Source organism: Ochotona curzoniae, unplaced genomic scaffold (assembly GCF_017591425.1).
Source record: "Ochotona curzoniae isolate NIBS_2020 unplaced genomic scaffold, NIBS_Ocur_1.0 scaffold_461, whole genome shotgun sequence".
Classification (NCBI taxonomy): domain Eukaryota; kingdom Metazoa; phylum Chordata; class Mammalia; order Lagomorpha; family Ochotonidae; genus Ochotona; species Ochotona curzoniae.
In genome coordinates, this window is record NW_024467120.1 from 5,618,592 (window position 1) to 5,630,857 (window position 12,266).

A 12,266-nucleotide genomic window follows, 5' to 3' on the forward strand; every position below is an offset into this window, starting at 1 on the left:
GAGCTGGATGGGAAGTGGAGCTGCCAGGATTAGAACGGGTGCCCATATGGAATCCCAGCTCATTCAAGGCAAGGACTTTAGCTGTTAGGCCACGCAGCCGGGCCTGGTAGCCATAGTTTTGATTGTGCTTTTATCTCCTGGATTGTACTGATAAAGCCATGTTTTGTCTCCTGTTACAATTCTTTGAAGGAATGCTTCATGACATAGCCTTGCTTGTCTAGAATTGCCATTGAAAGCTCTGTTCTTGTCTGCAATTGCTCTGAAGTGACAATTTTGCCTCATTTTATTTTTTCAGACATAATTAGATAAGCTGAGCCAGTGCAGGTGTCTGTATTGTTTACTATTGTTTCTGTTTTAAATTTTGTCTTTCTCAATTGGTACACAATCAGGAATTTGTTTTTTATTTTTATATCTCTAAAATTGCTATGGATTGCACAACTTCAGGTGGTGGCATTCACACTGCCCCCGGTGCAAGCAATAGTATATGGAGTTATGTATGCACAGGACAGATACCAGCCTTCTCGTCTAAACTAAAATCCCTTTGTTCTCATGTGGAGAAATTGCAAGCTCTGTAAGGGAACATGTTGTTATTTTGCCTTTATTTCATGGTCTTCAGCAAGAGCTAGCTTGGTGTGTACTTTCAGATTGAAAGTGGCTGACACGCTGCCAGCGACTCTACAACTTTGCAGCTTTCATTGCTTCTCCTGTTTCCCTGGTCCTTTGTTTGGAGATGAATTCTCATTCTGTCATTACTCTTGAGACTCCCTTTGTCCTATCTTGCAGATTTTTGAGGTATGACTGTATTGTATACCTTGTTCTAGTTCAATCGAGATTCTAAAATGTCCGCCTTTTATTAAATTTTCAACAATTTCTATGATTATCTCTGGATTTCATCTTTCTCTTTTTTTTTTGGTAGTCTTTCTATAATGTGGGTTCCATCACTTTGGACCATCTTATTTTACTCCCCATGTTTCTTTTTTTTTTTTTTAAGATTTATTTTTATTGGAAAGTCAGATATACAGAGAGGAGGAGAGACAGTGAGAAAGATCTTCCATCCCATGATTCACTCCCCAAGTAAGCACAATGGCTGATGCTATGCCGACCCGAAACCAGGATCCAGGAACTTCTTCCGGATCTCCCACATGGGTGCAGGGTCCCAAGGCTTTGGGCTGTCCATGACTACTTTCCCAGGTCACAAGCAGGGAGCTGGATGGGAAGTGGAGCTGACAGGATTAGAACTGGCGCCCATATGGGATCCTGGGCGTTCAAGGAGAGGACTACGCCATGCCGCCGGGCCCACTCCCCATGTTTCTTAACTTATTTTACAGTTCATGTCTTTATCTTTGTAAGATGTCACCCATTCAAAAATGATTTCTTTAGCTGGATCTTAAGTCCTGATTCATCTACTGAATTATTTTTAAAATGTGGTTAATTTTAGTTCTACTTGATATGTTCAAGTCTTTTTTAGGTCCTTCATGGTACTTTCTTATTATTCTTTTAATAAAATCAGCAAATATAATATTTCCATCTTTGAGGAGTCAAGTCACTCTTTGCTCATTTTGACATACATATTATCTGACTTTGGGCAGCTTATATCCATTGATTATTTTTGAGGTTCCTCTGGTTCCTTTGAGTTGAGATGGAGTATTCCTTATTCTGACACTGACCTCTGACAGACTCGGACACACCATCCTGATACAGGCTTTTTATGACCATGATGATAGTGTGTGTTTATCTTCAAATATTCCTGGTCATTTTACCTTAATTTCATATTGAGAATTTATTTTCATCTCTTTTGTCTGAGAAAAGGATTCTTCTCCAGGCAAACTATCTGTTAAGAGTGTAACTTTCCAAAGATGTGGCTGTATTAAAATAGAAATAATTCCAAAGTTATAAGTTGCTTGAGTCCAAATCTTATACCATAAGCCATTAATACATGTCCTTAATACCAGGATTAGCAAATACACCTGAGGAGGTATAACTTGTTAATAATTTTAACATCCTTATTGCTGGCAATTCAGTTGTACACTAGTAAGAATATTTGTTACATTAAGGTCTCTCAGAATTCTAATTTCATTGACATGGGGAAATACTTGTTATGTCAAGAGTTTGGAAATAAAAATGCTTCTGGGAGACTAGCAACTTTAAAGAGCAAATAATAATAATAGTTGATTTATAAAACATGAAATAAAATTAATTCTATAGGTTCCTAACACATAAAACCTGTGTCTGTTTTACAGATTATTAGTAAGAAATTATTTAGAGGGTAGGAAACAGATATATAGAAATCACTCATGTTTGGAGCTATCCCACTGAAAATTTGCAAGAGGAATGTCATTTTTGGACAAGGTTACTCATTTGGTGGGGCAATAGATAATAAACATTATATATATTAATTATACATTGCATTTATTTATTTATTTGAAAGGTGGGTTTTGCAGAAAGAGGAGGAAAGACAGACATCTTCCATCTGCTGATTCACTTCTGAAAGGGCCTCAGTGACCACCGACGAGCTAAGCCAGGAGTCAGGCCTATTCTGGATCTCTCATATGGATGCAGGGTTCCAAGGACCTGAACCATCCTTTGCTGCGCTCCCAGGCCACACGCAGAAGACTAGATCAGAAACAGAGCAGCTAGGACACAATTTGGTGCCCATATGGGATGCCGGCACCACAGTTAAAGCATTAGCTTACAGTTCCAGCACTATATATGTTTTTCTGAAACAAAGATGTTATTTTATTCTTTATATATTTAAATTCAGTGTGAGAGTCTTTTGTTTAGCATTTTTACATCTACCTTTTCTTCCAAAGAGATTATTATTATTAATTATCTTAAAATTTGAATTTTGTGGTACAATTTTATAGGGTCTGATATTATCCTACCTCCTCCCCAAATTTCCACCCCCGACTGATTTTTCCCATATCATTTCAATAGTATAGTCCTCCATAAGCAGTTGTAAGTCCATCAGTCTGTTAAGTGTGTTCTGACATTGCTGAAACAGACAATGTCAGACAGTCCAGCATCTCATGGTCAAGATATACCCACAGCTTCATTGGGAGCCCATCTTTTTAAATACTTACTTCTTTCTGTTCCATGTTTTACTTCCCACCAGCTCTTTTCTGAGAAAAAATCTCCAAGCAAGCTACCTTTCCTCAATCCTTATTCTCAGGAACTGTGTCTTTGGGGATTTCAACTGAAACCATGGAGAATGAAGGGCAGAGTTCCAAAATAAATGGGTTGTTGCATAAGTTACTTATTGCTTTTTGGTTTATGTAAATCAGAAGAATTTAATTTAATGATACACTGCAAGAGTATTTTTTGCCTTACTCTGTCAATTTTACTAATACTACCATAAAGTATGAAAAACTTGTCAATGAATTTGGAGGTGCAACAGAATTGGTGCAGGGAGAAATATAACAAATATATTAGATGACAAAATCAGGATCTAATAGGCTGAAAAAATCTGTAGTTCTTTACATATTCTACTAATATATCAAGATCCTCCAACTGAGTCTCTTCAGTCGTCAAATAGTCTGATGTGATAGCTTTTGGAAGCACTGGTCAACACGAAGCTGAAAGTTACTTTACATTGATAGTGTCGCCTAAAACCAGATGTGGGTTGGATTAATGAAGCAGTAACTAGCCCAAAGGACTGGTAATCGTAATTAATTTTCCAGTCAACCACAGTGTCAGAACATGCAATTTTGATAGGAGAGAAATAATTTCCTGAATATTAGAGAAAGAAGATACTTAGAAAGAATTATATGGAAAAGCAGGAACTAAACCTTTTTCTGCTGTTTTAAGATTTAACCAGGTAAGGCCCAATTGGCTCAGCAATTGCTGGGATCCCATATGGGTGTTGGCTCATGTCCCAACTGCTCCACTTCCCATCCAGCTCCCTGCTTGTGGCCTGGGAAAGTAGTCAAGGATGGCCCAAAGCCTTGGGACCCTGCACCTGTGTGGGAGACCTGGTAAGATTCCTGGCTTCTGGCTTCTGATTGGCTCAGTTCTGGCTATTGTGACCACTTGGGGGGTCAACCAGCAGATGAAAGATCTTTCTGTCTCTTCTTCATTCTGTAATTCTGCTTTTCCAATAAAAAGAAATCTTACAATAAAAGATTCAGCCAGGAGAAGAGAAAAACTTTGTGTATGCCAGGAGCTCAGTAAACATTGAGGGAAATATGAATGATCTGGATTTCTCATCTTATTTAAATGTGTAGCTGACAGAGGAAGCATGCTATTTGCATTTCCCGTGTCTATTAATGTCTTCGTCCTATTTGTAGCCTTTCTTCCCGTGATGAAGTGATGATGCAGAACCCATTTTCTGTCTTGTGCTTTATCTCCCATGAACACAAATGCGAACTGGATGATTATGTGGCCGATGCCCATTGGTCAATAGAGTCCCTGGTTTCTTTTATTTTTTTTTTTAAGGATTTATTTGTTTTTATTTGAAAGGCAGATTTACAGAGAAGAAGAGAAAGATTATCCAATTGCTCTTCCATTGCTTCCCAGACCATAAGTAGGGAGTTGATTCAGAGGTGGAGCAGCTGGGGCACGAATCAGAGCCCCATGGGGTGCAGACAGCTGCAGATCTGAGCTACTGCACTATCCCCTAGATCCTAGTTTGTTAATCACTTCATGTGATCTGTCCTTGAGTTCAGTAACTCAAACAGCAGCAAATATTTGGTAATATATGCATAGTTCTATAGCCCTGGTTGTTGATCTTCTCTTCTGAAAGAGAAAATTTTCTCATGCGCCAACATTTCTAAGTCTTAATATATCGGTTAGAATTATGCTATAACATGTTTGCTTCTTTCTATTATGCCCCAGTCCAAGATTTTCCCTGTTGATCCTTTTTAAAGAATATATTCAATTCATGAATCAGATTGAATTCGATAATGAAAAAAAATTAAATAATGAAAAACATAAATGCCTTTCTTTGTTGTTTATGCATTGGGGCCTTTCTCTTACTAAAGTAAAGCAAATGGTTCTTTGCATTTTCTTTTTTCAGAAGCAACTACCTTCACTATGCACCTGTTGTCAAGTTGTGAAGGTGCTGGCATCTGCCGGTATCTTTCAGGCCCTTGGTTGATGTTTCTTCTCTGTCCAGTGCTTTGGTGACTCTTCTGGTTAAATTCAACTGTGTGTCCAGTAGGGTCTTTGCAGCGTTCACCTGTCTGGCGAGGTCAGACTTGCATCCTATTGTTTTTTAAGACTGTTTAGCTGCATATCCAACCAAACTGCAGAGTTTGTACTTTCAATACATACTCTCTACCTCACACAAAGCAGGCAGTCATTAACCACATCATGAGCACTTGTTAAGAGCAAGAATTTCTTACCAGGTACTTTTGTCTAGAAGAAGGTGCCCTTATCCTGTAACTGATAATCTGTCTCAGTTTGCCTAATATATCAGCATACATAAGGCCCAAATTATAAACAATTATAGCCCAATATTAGCATGCAAATTTTGCACATAGTCATGCAGGTTGTTGTTTTTTTTTAAGGGTTTGATCTTTTCACAGTATTTCAAAGAAAGTTTTTTTTTTTTTTTGGATGCTATGGAGTTGGAAGTGATCTTATTCACAAGCTGTGTACGAAGATGCAATCTTCGGAGAGTTACTTCAAGTTCACATTTTGTGAGACTCAATCTCTTCACCCTAGAAAGAGGGGGAAATCTGGATCTCCTGTCAGGTGCTTTCAAGAGAAAACATTCTTTAATTGGAAAAACATTGTAAATAAAAGCCCTGTTTCCTCATCTTCCCCTTTCCCGCCATTTGCGAAGACTCCCTGATTATTTCTCCTTTTCTTTGGGCCTGATTGTCTCTTCTTGTTTATGGCTGCCACTAATTTGCTCGTTTGCTCGCTGGAAAATAGCTAATTAAAACCCACTTCAGTTAACAAGCTGACTGGGACTGTGCAAATGTCACTTTGTGCTGTCTGCTATTTCCGGTTCTACTTTACATTATTAGTGCTGTTTTTTCCTCTCTCTGTGATAATGGATGCAAGGATAGACTTAGCGCCCTCCTCCCAGGTGTGCACTGGTGCGACAGCCACCGGCCAGGGAAAGCAAGGCCGCCTTCCTGCACTTCAGCCCTTTGAGCATTATTGCCCCTGACGGCTAATGCTTTCAGACTACACTGCTTGTTAGCACCAGATTTTTGAACAGCTTCATCTATCTTTTTGTTTTTACAGTGACTGGCCACATTAAGTGTATGTGTCTGAGCCATTAGCCCCGTCTGTTCGTTGCATGAATTTCATTTGGTGTAGGGTTCTTTTTTTTTCTCTCTAAAATTAGTATGTATTTTTGCCCCTATGCTTCAACACATCAACTTTTGTTATAATTATGCTGTCATCATTGTGCTTCCACACATTTGCTAATTTATTGTAGCTAAATTAGACCTAATATTAGCAATTTTGCAGCTGTTTCTTTAGAATATACATGATCATATATTTGCATGCTACTGGGTAAATGTTTCATGGCAAAAAGAAATGGACCATATTTTAAAGAGGGAGAGAGTGGGAAGATGGAAAATAAAGGATGATGATATTAAAGGGTGCTCACCTGAAACTGAGCAAGACAGTCAGAAAAGGGATTGAAAAATGCATGACAGGAAACGTTTAAGACGTGGTTCCAGAGTACATAAACAACAGTGAGTACCTGTCAAAGTTGTTTCATTCAAAACCCACGGGTAGTAAGCTTGACACTTACCCAAGAGGCATCTCTGGAGAAGACCTTTTTACTTCTTCATCTCTCTGAGCTAGGGATGTGCTACCTACTTGGAGCCACAGAGCAAAAGATACCGTTTGGCAATGATGGTAGGGATTTTGCAAGAACTGTAAAGAACAGGAGAAAGACACAGCCTGTGTGGAGCCCTTCTTGACCATGCGGTGTGCTGTGTACTGCAGCACAGGTAACAATGATTTGATTTAAACATGTGCCTAAATGAGAGAATGTGAGGATGGGAAAATGAGAACTAGTTGGATTTTTATGTATTGTTTGTTAACAGTGAAGTTTCTTGCTTTGTTTATACATGGAGTGATGATGAAGGAATATGAAAAACATGCCTGCAATGTTTGTGTATGTGTTTGTGGAGGAGTGCATTTGAATGTAATTGGGCTAGAAGCGTTTGATGTGTCACATAGCTAATAAAATTATACCAAATCAGTTTTTGCTATAATATATGATACGGACAGATGTTCAATAAGACAGACTCTCTTAGGACATATGCTCCTAGAGTGGGTTATTGAGTATTTCAGAAACCTACTATGGTACTGTTAATGCAAGATGTTAGTAATTCATGTGTTGGGGCATTTATGCCCCAGGAAATCACTACTTTAGTCCAGCCGCTTCTTTTGCCTGCTGGTTACAGCTGCTGCTGGCCAGTGATTCTGTGATCTGTAAAAATCTAAAATAGTGCTCTAAAGATCTTTCATCCTTCCTGCCTACCTCCCCAGGAAGATGTCCTCACTTGCATTTCCTTGTCCTAATCTCTGTGACTTCAGCACACGCTTCTTAACTTGTACCCTGAGCATGAAGAAAGAATTGTCAAACACAGACAGCAGATTTGGCAAAAGTTCCAAATGTTTACAGGTTAAGCTCTGGGGCTGCATCCTACTCTCGCAGTCCTACAATGAACAAAACCGACATGGAGGAAGAACTGAAGCGTGTGAGTTTCACCTGCATTCTTTGCTGCTTGACTCCTTGATTGCTGCTTTTCTCATCCCAGATTGTCTGGTGTGTTGCTGTGTTGTGGGGTGACAGGGATCTTTGATGAAGTTTCCTCTGTGGATTTGGTTGCCATGCAGGGTTCTCCTTAACAGGAGTCTGTAGTCAGGAGCTAGAACCTGGACTCGAGTCAAAGCATTCTGATATGGAATATGGACCTCTTAGCCATGAGCTCAAACGACTACTCCTGATTCTATTTTCACTTTGTCTAAAATATTTATTATGGGCATAATAATATTGAGGAAGCTTTTATGACCTGACCTTCGCCACCTTTTCTCTTTTTTTAGTTCAGCCTGCACAAATTAAATAAAAAACTGTGCATATGTATTTCAAAAGGAGAGTGTGAGAGAGAAAAGGAATAGAGAGAGAGAAAGAGAGACAGAAAAAGAAAAAAAGAAAGGTAGGAAGAGGAGAGAACAGAATATGAGAAAAGAGAGGAGATATCTTTCATCTACTGCTTCATTCCCCAAATTCTCCAAAAGGCTGCAGCAGGCAGGAGTGGATCAGATTGAAGCCAGAAGCCAGAACTCTATCTGGGTATCCCAGTTGGGTGTCAGGAATTCTGTTGCTTTCCCAGGCAGCAGAAGGGGGCTGAATCAGAAACAGAATATCTGCGACTTTAAGTAGCTCTCTGGCATAGGATATAGCATTCCAAGCAGAGGATTAAGTCGCTGTGCCATAGTACCTACCCATAGACAATCCTCTATTAGGGTTTAAACCTTAATAGTAACAGAGAAATGAGGATTATCTAGGAGAGGAACTGTTAGGACCAGTAGGTTTATAAGCAGAAGTTTTTTTCTTATTGTTTTCAAGGTGAGAGAAATATTAGATATCAAGTACTGATGAGAGTTATCCATTAGAAAATCACTGTGGTTTAAAATAAAAAAGAGAAAACTGTTCCAGTGTAAGCATCTATATTTGGGTTTTCCAGAGAGATAGAACCAATGGACACATAACAGGGAACTTACCGAAGGAATCAGTTTGTGTGATTAGTACTGTCCAGAAGTTTCACAAGAGGCCATTTGTGGGCTTGAGTCCCTGGCATCCCAATCCAAGTCAATCAGTTCAGTCTATGTCCAAGGGCCATGGAACCTGGAAAGTGAAACAGTCAGTACAAGGTCAAAAACCCAAGAACCCAATGAGATGTCAGGCATACTGCTCTGAGACCCAGACTCCACAGGCTGATGGTCCTTGTTATTGATGTTCAGGGAAGAAGATAGATTCTTTTGGCACTTGGAGAAGAGACTGGTTTACCTTCTATATATTTTTTTCTCTGTGTGATCCCAGCCAACTGGACAATACCACTTATATTAAGAGTGGACTTACATTAAGACTCATTAAGACACAGGCTGATACCTGGAAACACTCCCATAGACACTATAGTGCACTAATAGTGAGACAAATTTTAGAGAGGGATGCTTTAAAAGGAGGAATGTGGATAATTGAGTAATTTCCAAGTATCTATGAATGTTGAATTACAAATGGAAAGAGAATAAATAAACCTAGGAGGTACCAGTCTAAACAAGTGATTCAAGCTGTGACCATCAAACATGACATGCTGTTATTTTGTACAATACTATACATTCAGAAATCTACCAACAATGTTTGCTGGTGCGGATGTTGGGAGAAAGGAACCATGGTTCCTTGTTTGTGGGTGTATAGGCTAATGTAGCCACTATGAAAGTCAGTATAGAGACAATTGAAAATTGTTCTACTGTATGATCCAGCTATCCCACTTCTGGGAATATAGCCAAAGGAAATGAAATCTGCATACAAGACTGTGATCTGCAATTCTATATTTATAGCAGCATAATCTATAATAGTGAAGATATAGAAACAACCCACATACCCATTGAAAGAGGAATGGATTAAGAAACTGTGAGATATATACTCCATGGAATTCTATTTATCCATTAAAAAGAATGAAATTATACCATTTGTGCCAAATGGTCCCAACTAGAGACCATTATGCCTAGTGAAATAAGTCAATCCTGAAAGGACAAGCATCATATGTTATTTCCATTATAAGGCAACCTTCATGCAAAATACAAGATCAATAGATATATAGGTAAACATGTATTTACATATATCCATATGTATGAACTGTATAATGGAGACTAACATTCAGGAAGTGGAGATACATTGCAGTATGCGTCTCTACTACTGAATAAAAGATTGAATCCCAATGAAACTGTTAAATATATGTTGACAATAGGATTCTAGGCTTTCTATCACCATATGTACTTATAATACACTTAAATAGTGGATTGATGGACTTGTGACTATTGCTGAATGACTATACTATCATAATAATATGGGAAAAAACAGTAGGTGGGAGTAGGGAAGGCTGAAAGGGAACACCCTTGTGCCTATGGAGCTATAGCATGAAAAATACAAAAGACAAGAAATAACTGGATAGGATACACAGAACAGGTCACAATATCATAGCTATGGTAATTCATGAAAAAAAAATGAATGTTAACTCAATCACAGAAAAAGCGAATGGGGACAGGACTCCTGAGACATAGCTGGCCAATGTTCTACAATAATGTCAGGGTTGTTCCTCCAGAGACTCCCTGGGGTCCCTACCTCAATTCTTATACATTGCTTCAGTCCAAGTCTAAAGGCCATGGAATCAAATCGCCAAACAGTGCAGTTCCAGATTGAAAACCTATGAGTCTAATGAGGGAGACAGGAAGGAGACACGATAATGCGTTGCATCATACACTCCTGGGGTGCACTTTGGGTTCAGAACAGGGGATTTATAGGGAGATTTGGGTAAGTTCAGCAAGGTCTAGCTGACTTAATGTTGTTGTATCATTATAAACTTCTTAGTTTTAGCTACTTTACCATTCGTTTATGAGATGTTTGTATTAAGGAAAATAGCGATCTAGAATGATCCATGGTTTTTCCATTTTTTTTAAAGATTTATTTTATTTTTTATTGCAAAGGCAGATATACAGAGAGGAGAGAGAGAGAGGAAGATCTTCCGTCTGATGATTCACTCCCCAAGTGAGTGCAATGGTCGATGCTATGCCAGTCCAAAGCCAGGAGCCTCTTCTGGGTCTCACACGTGGGTGCAGGGTCCCAAAGCTTTGGGCCGTCCCCGACTGCTTTCCCGGGCCACAGGCAGGGAGCTGGAAGGGAAGTGGAGCTGCCGGGATTAGAACCGGTGCCCATATGGGATCTTGGGCGTGCAAGGTGAGGACCTTAACCACTATGCCATCGCATCGGGCCCTTTCCATGGTTTCTATCTCAAAACAAGTAATATGAGCCTGAGGCATCTTAGCATTCCAGAAAACAAGGATAACAAAAACTATCCAGCTGAGGTTTGAAAGACACTGGGTCAATTGAAAAGGCTCTCCCTGGCCAAAGAGGAACCAGTAGTATCAGAGTTAAGACACAATAGTAACACAGTTAAAATCAACAAATTGCAGTTGGTTCCATGAGTTTCTAATAGTGCAGAGTGAAACTATATTGATAAGCTTTGAATTTTGCCATACAATCCACAAATAATTTTGAAAACCAACAAATAAAGAAGAAAAATGTCCTGTTTATCCCGAGTCTCTTATACAACTGATTCTCAGAATTTGCAAGTGTTTGTATTGAAGTATTGAAGTATTCCAGCTATCAAATGCAAAAGCGTGATGGGAGTATCATTCCATCATGGACTAAGGTGACACGGACACATGGAAAAGTGAATGTTGGTGACTGATAACATGGATGGAAGCATACATCGCCATTGAGAAACGAATACCATAAAGTTGGACTCTGAATCTGATTACGTTTCTAGATTAAGCCTCAATAATTTCAAAGGGAAGGATCATATTTAAATTATGTCAGTGGTATACAAAGTCAACAAGGTTTAAGTGTTACCACACAAAAAAATGAGCTCCTTCAAAAATGTATTGCAAAGAACAGAAATACAGGCAGAATCTGTACATGCATGTCTTATGAGGTGTTCTTATTCATTTTAGCACTTGAATTTCCTTTGCATTCTGGTGGAAATATATTTGAAATATGTTATTTAAAAAACAGGCAAACTATAATGGGACTGGTTCAGTGGTTCAACAGGTAATTCCTTGCATGACAGCTCTGGAATCTCATATGGAAGCCAGATCATGTCTTGGCTGCTTGACTTCCTAATCCAGTTTCCTGCTTGTGGCCTGGCTGCTATCTGTTTTTAAAAAAGATGGAGCAATCCACCATGGTGGGAGAGCACGGGGAGGGGCTGGGGGAACATCAGAGCCTATGAAATGATGTTATAAAATGAAATGCAGTAAAAAAAGATGTACTTTATTTTTATTGGAAAGGCAGATCTATAGGGAGAAAGAGACAGAAAGATCTTCAATCCATTGGTTCATTTCCTGAGTGGCCTCATTGGCCATAGTTGGACCAATTTGAAGCCTGGAGCCAGGAGCTTCTTTCTGTTCTCCCATGTGGGTGCAGGATTCCAAGGTTTTGTGCCATCCTCTACTGCATTCCCAGGCCACAAACAGGGAGCTGGATGGGAAATGGAGCAGCTCGGACATGAGCCAAC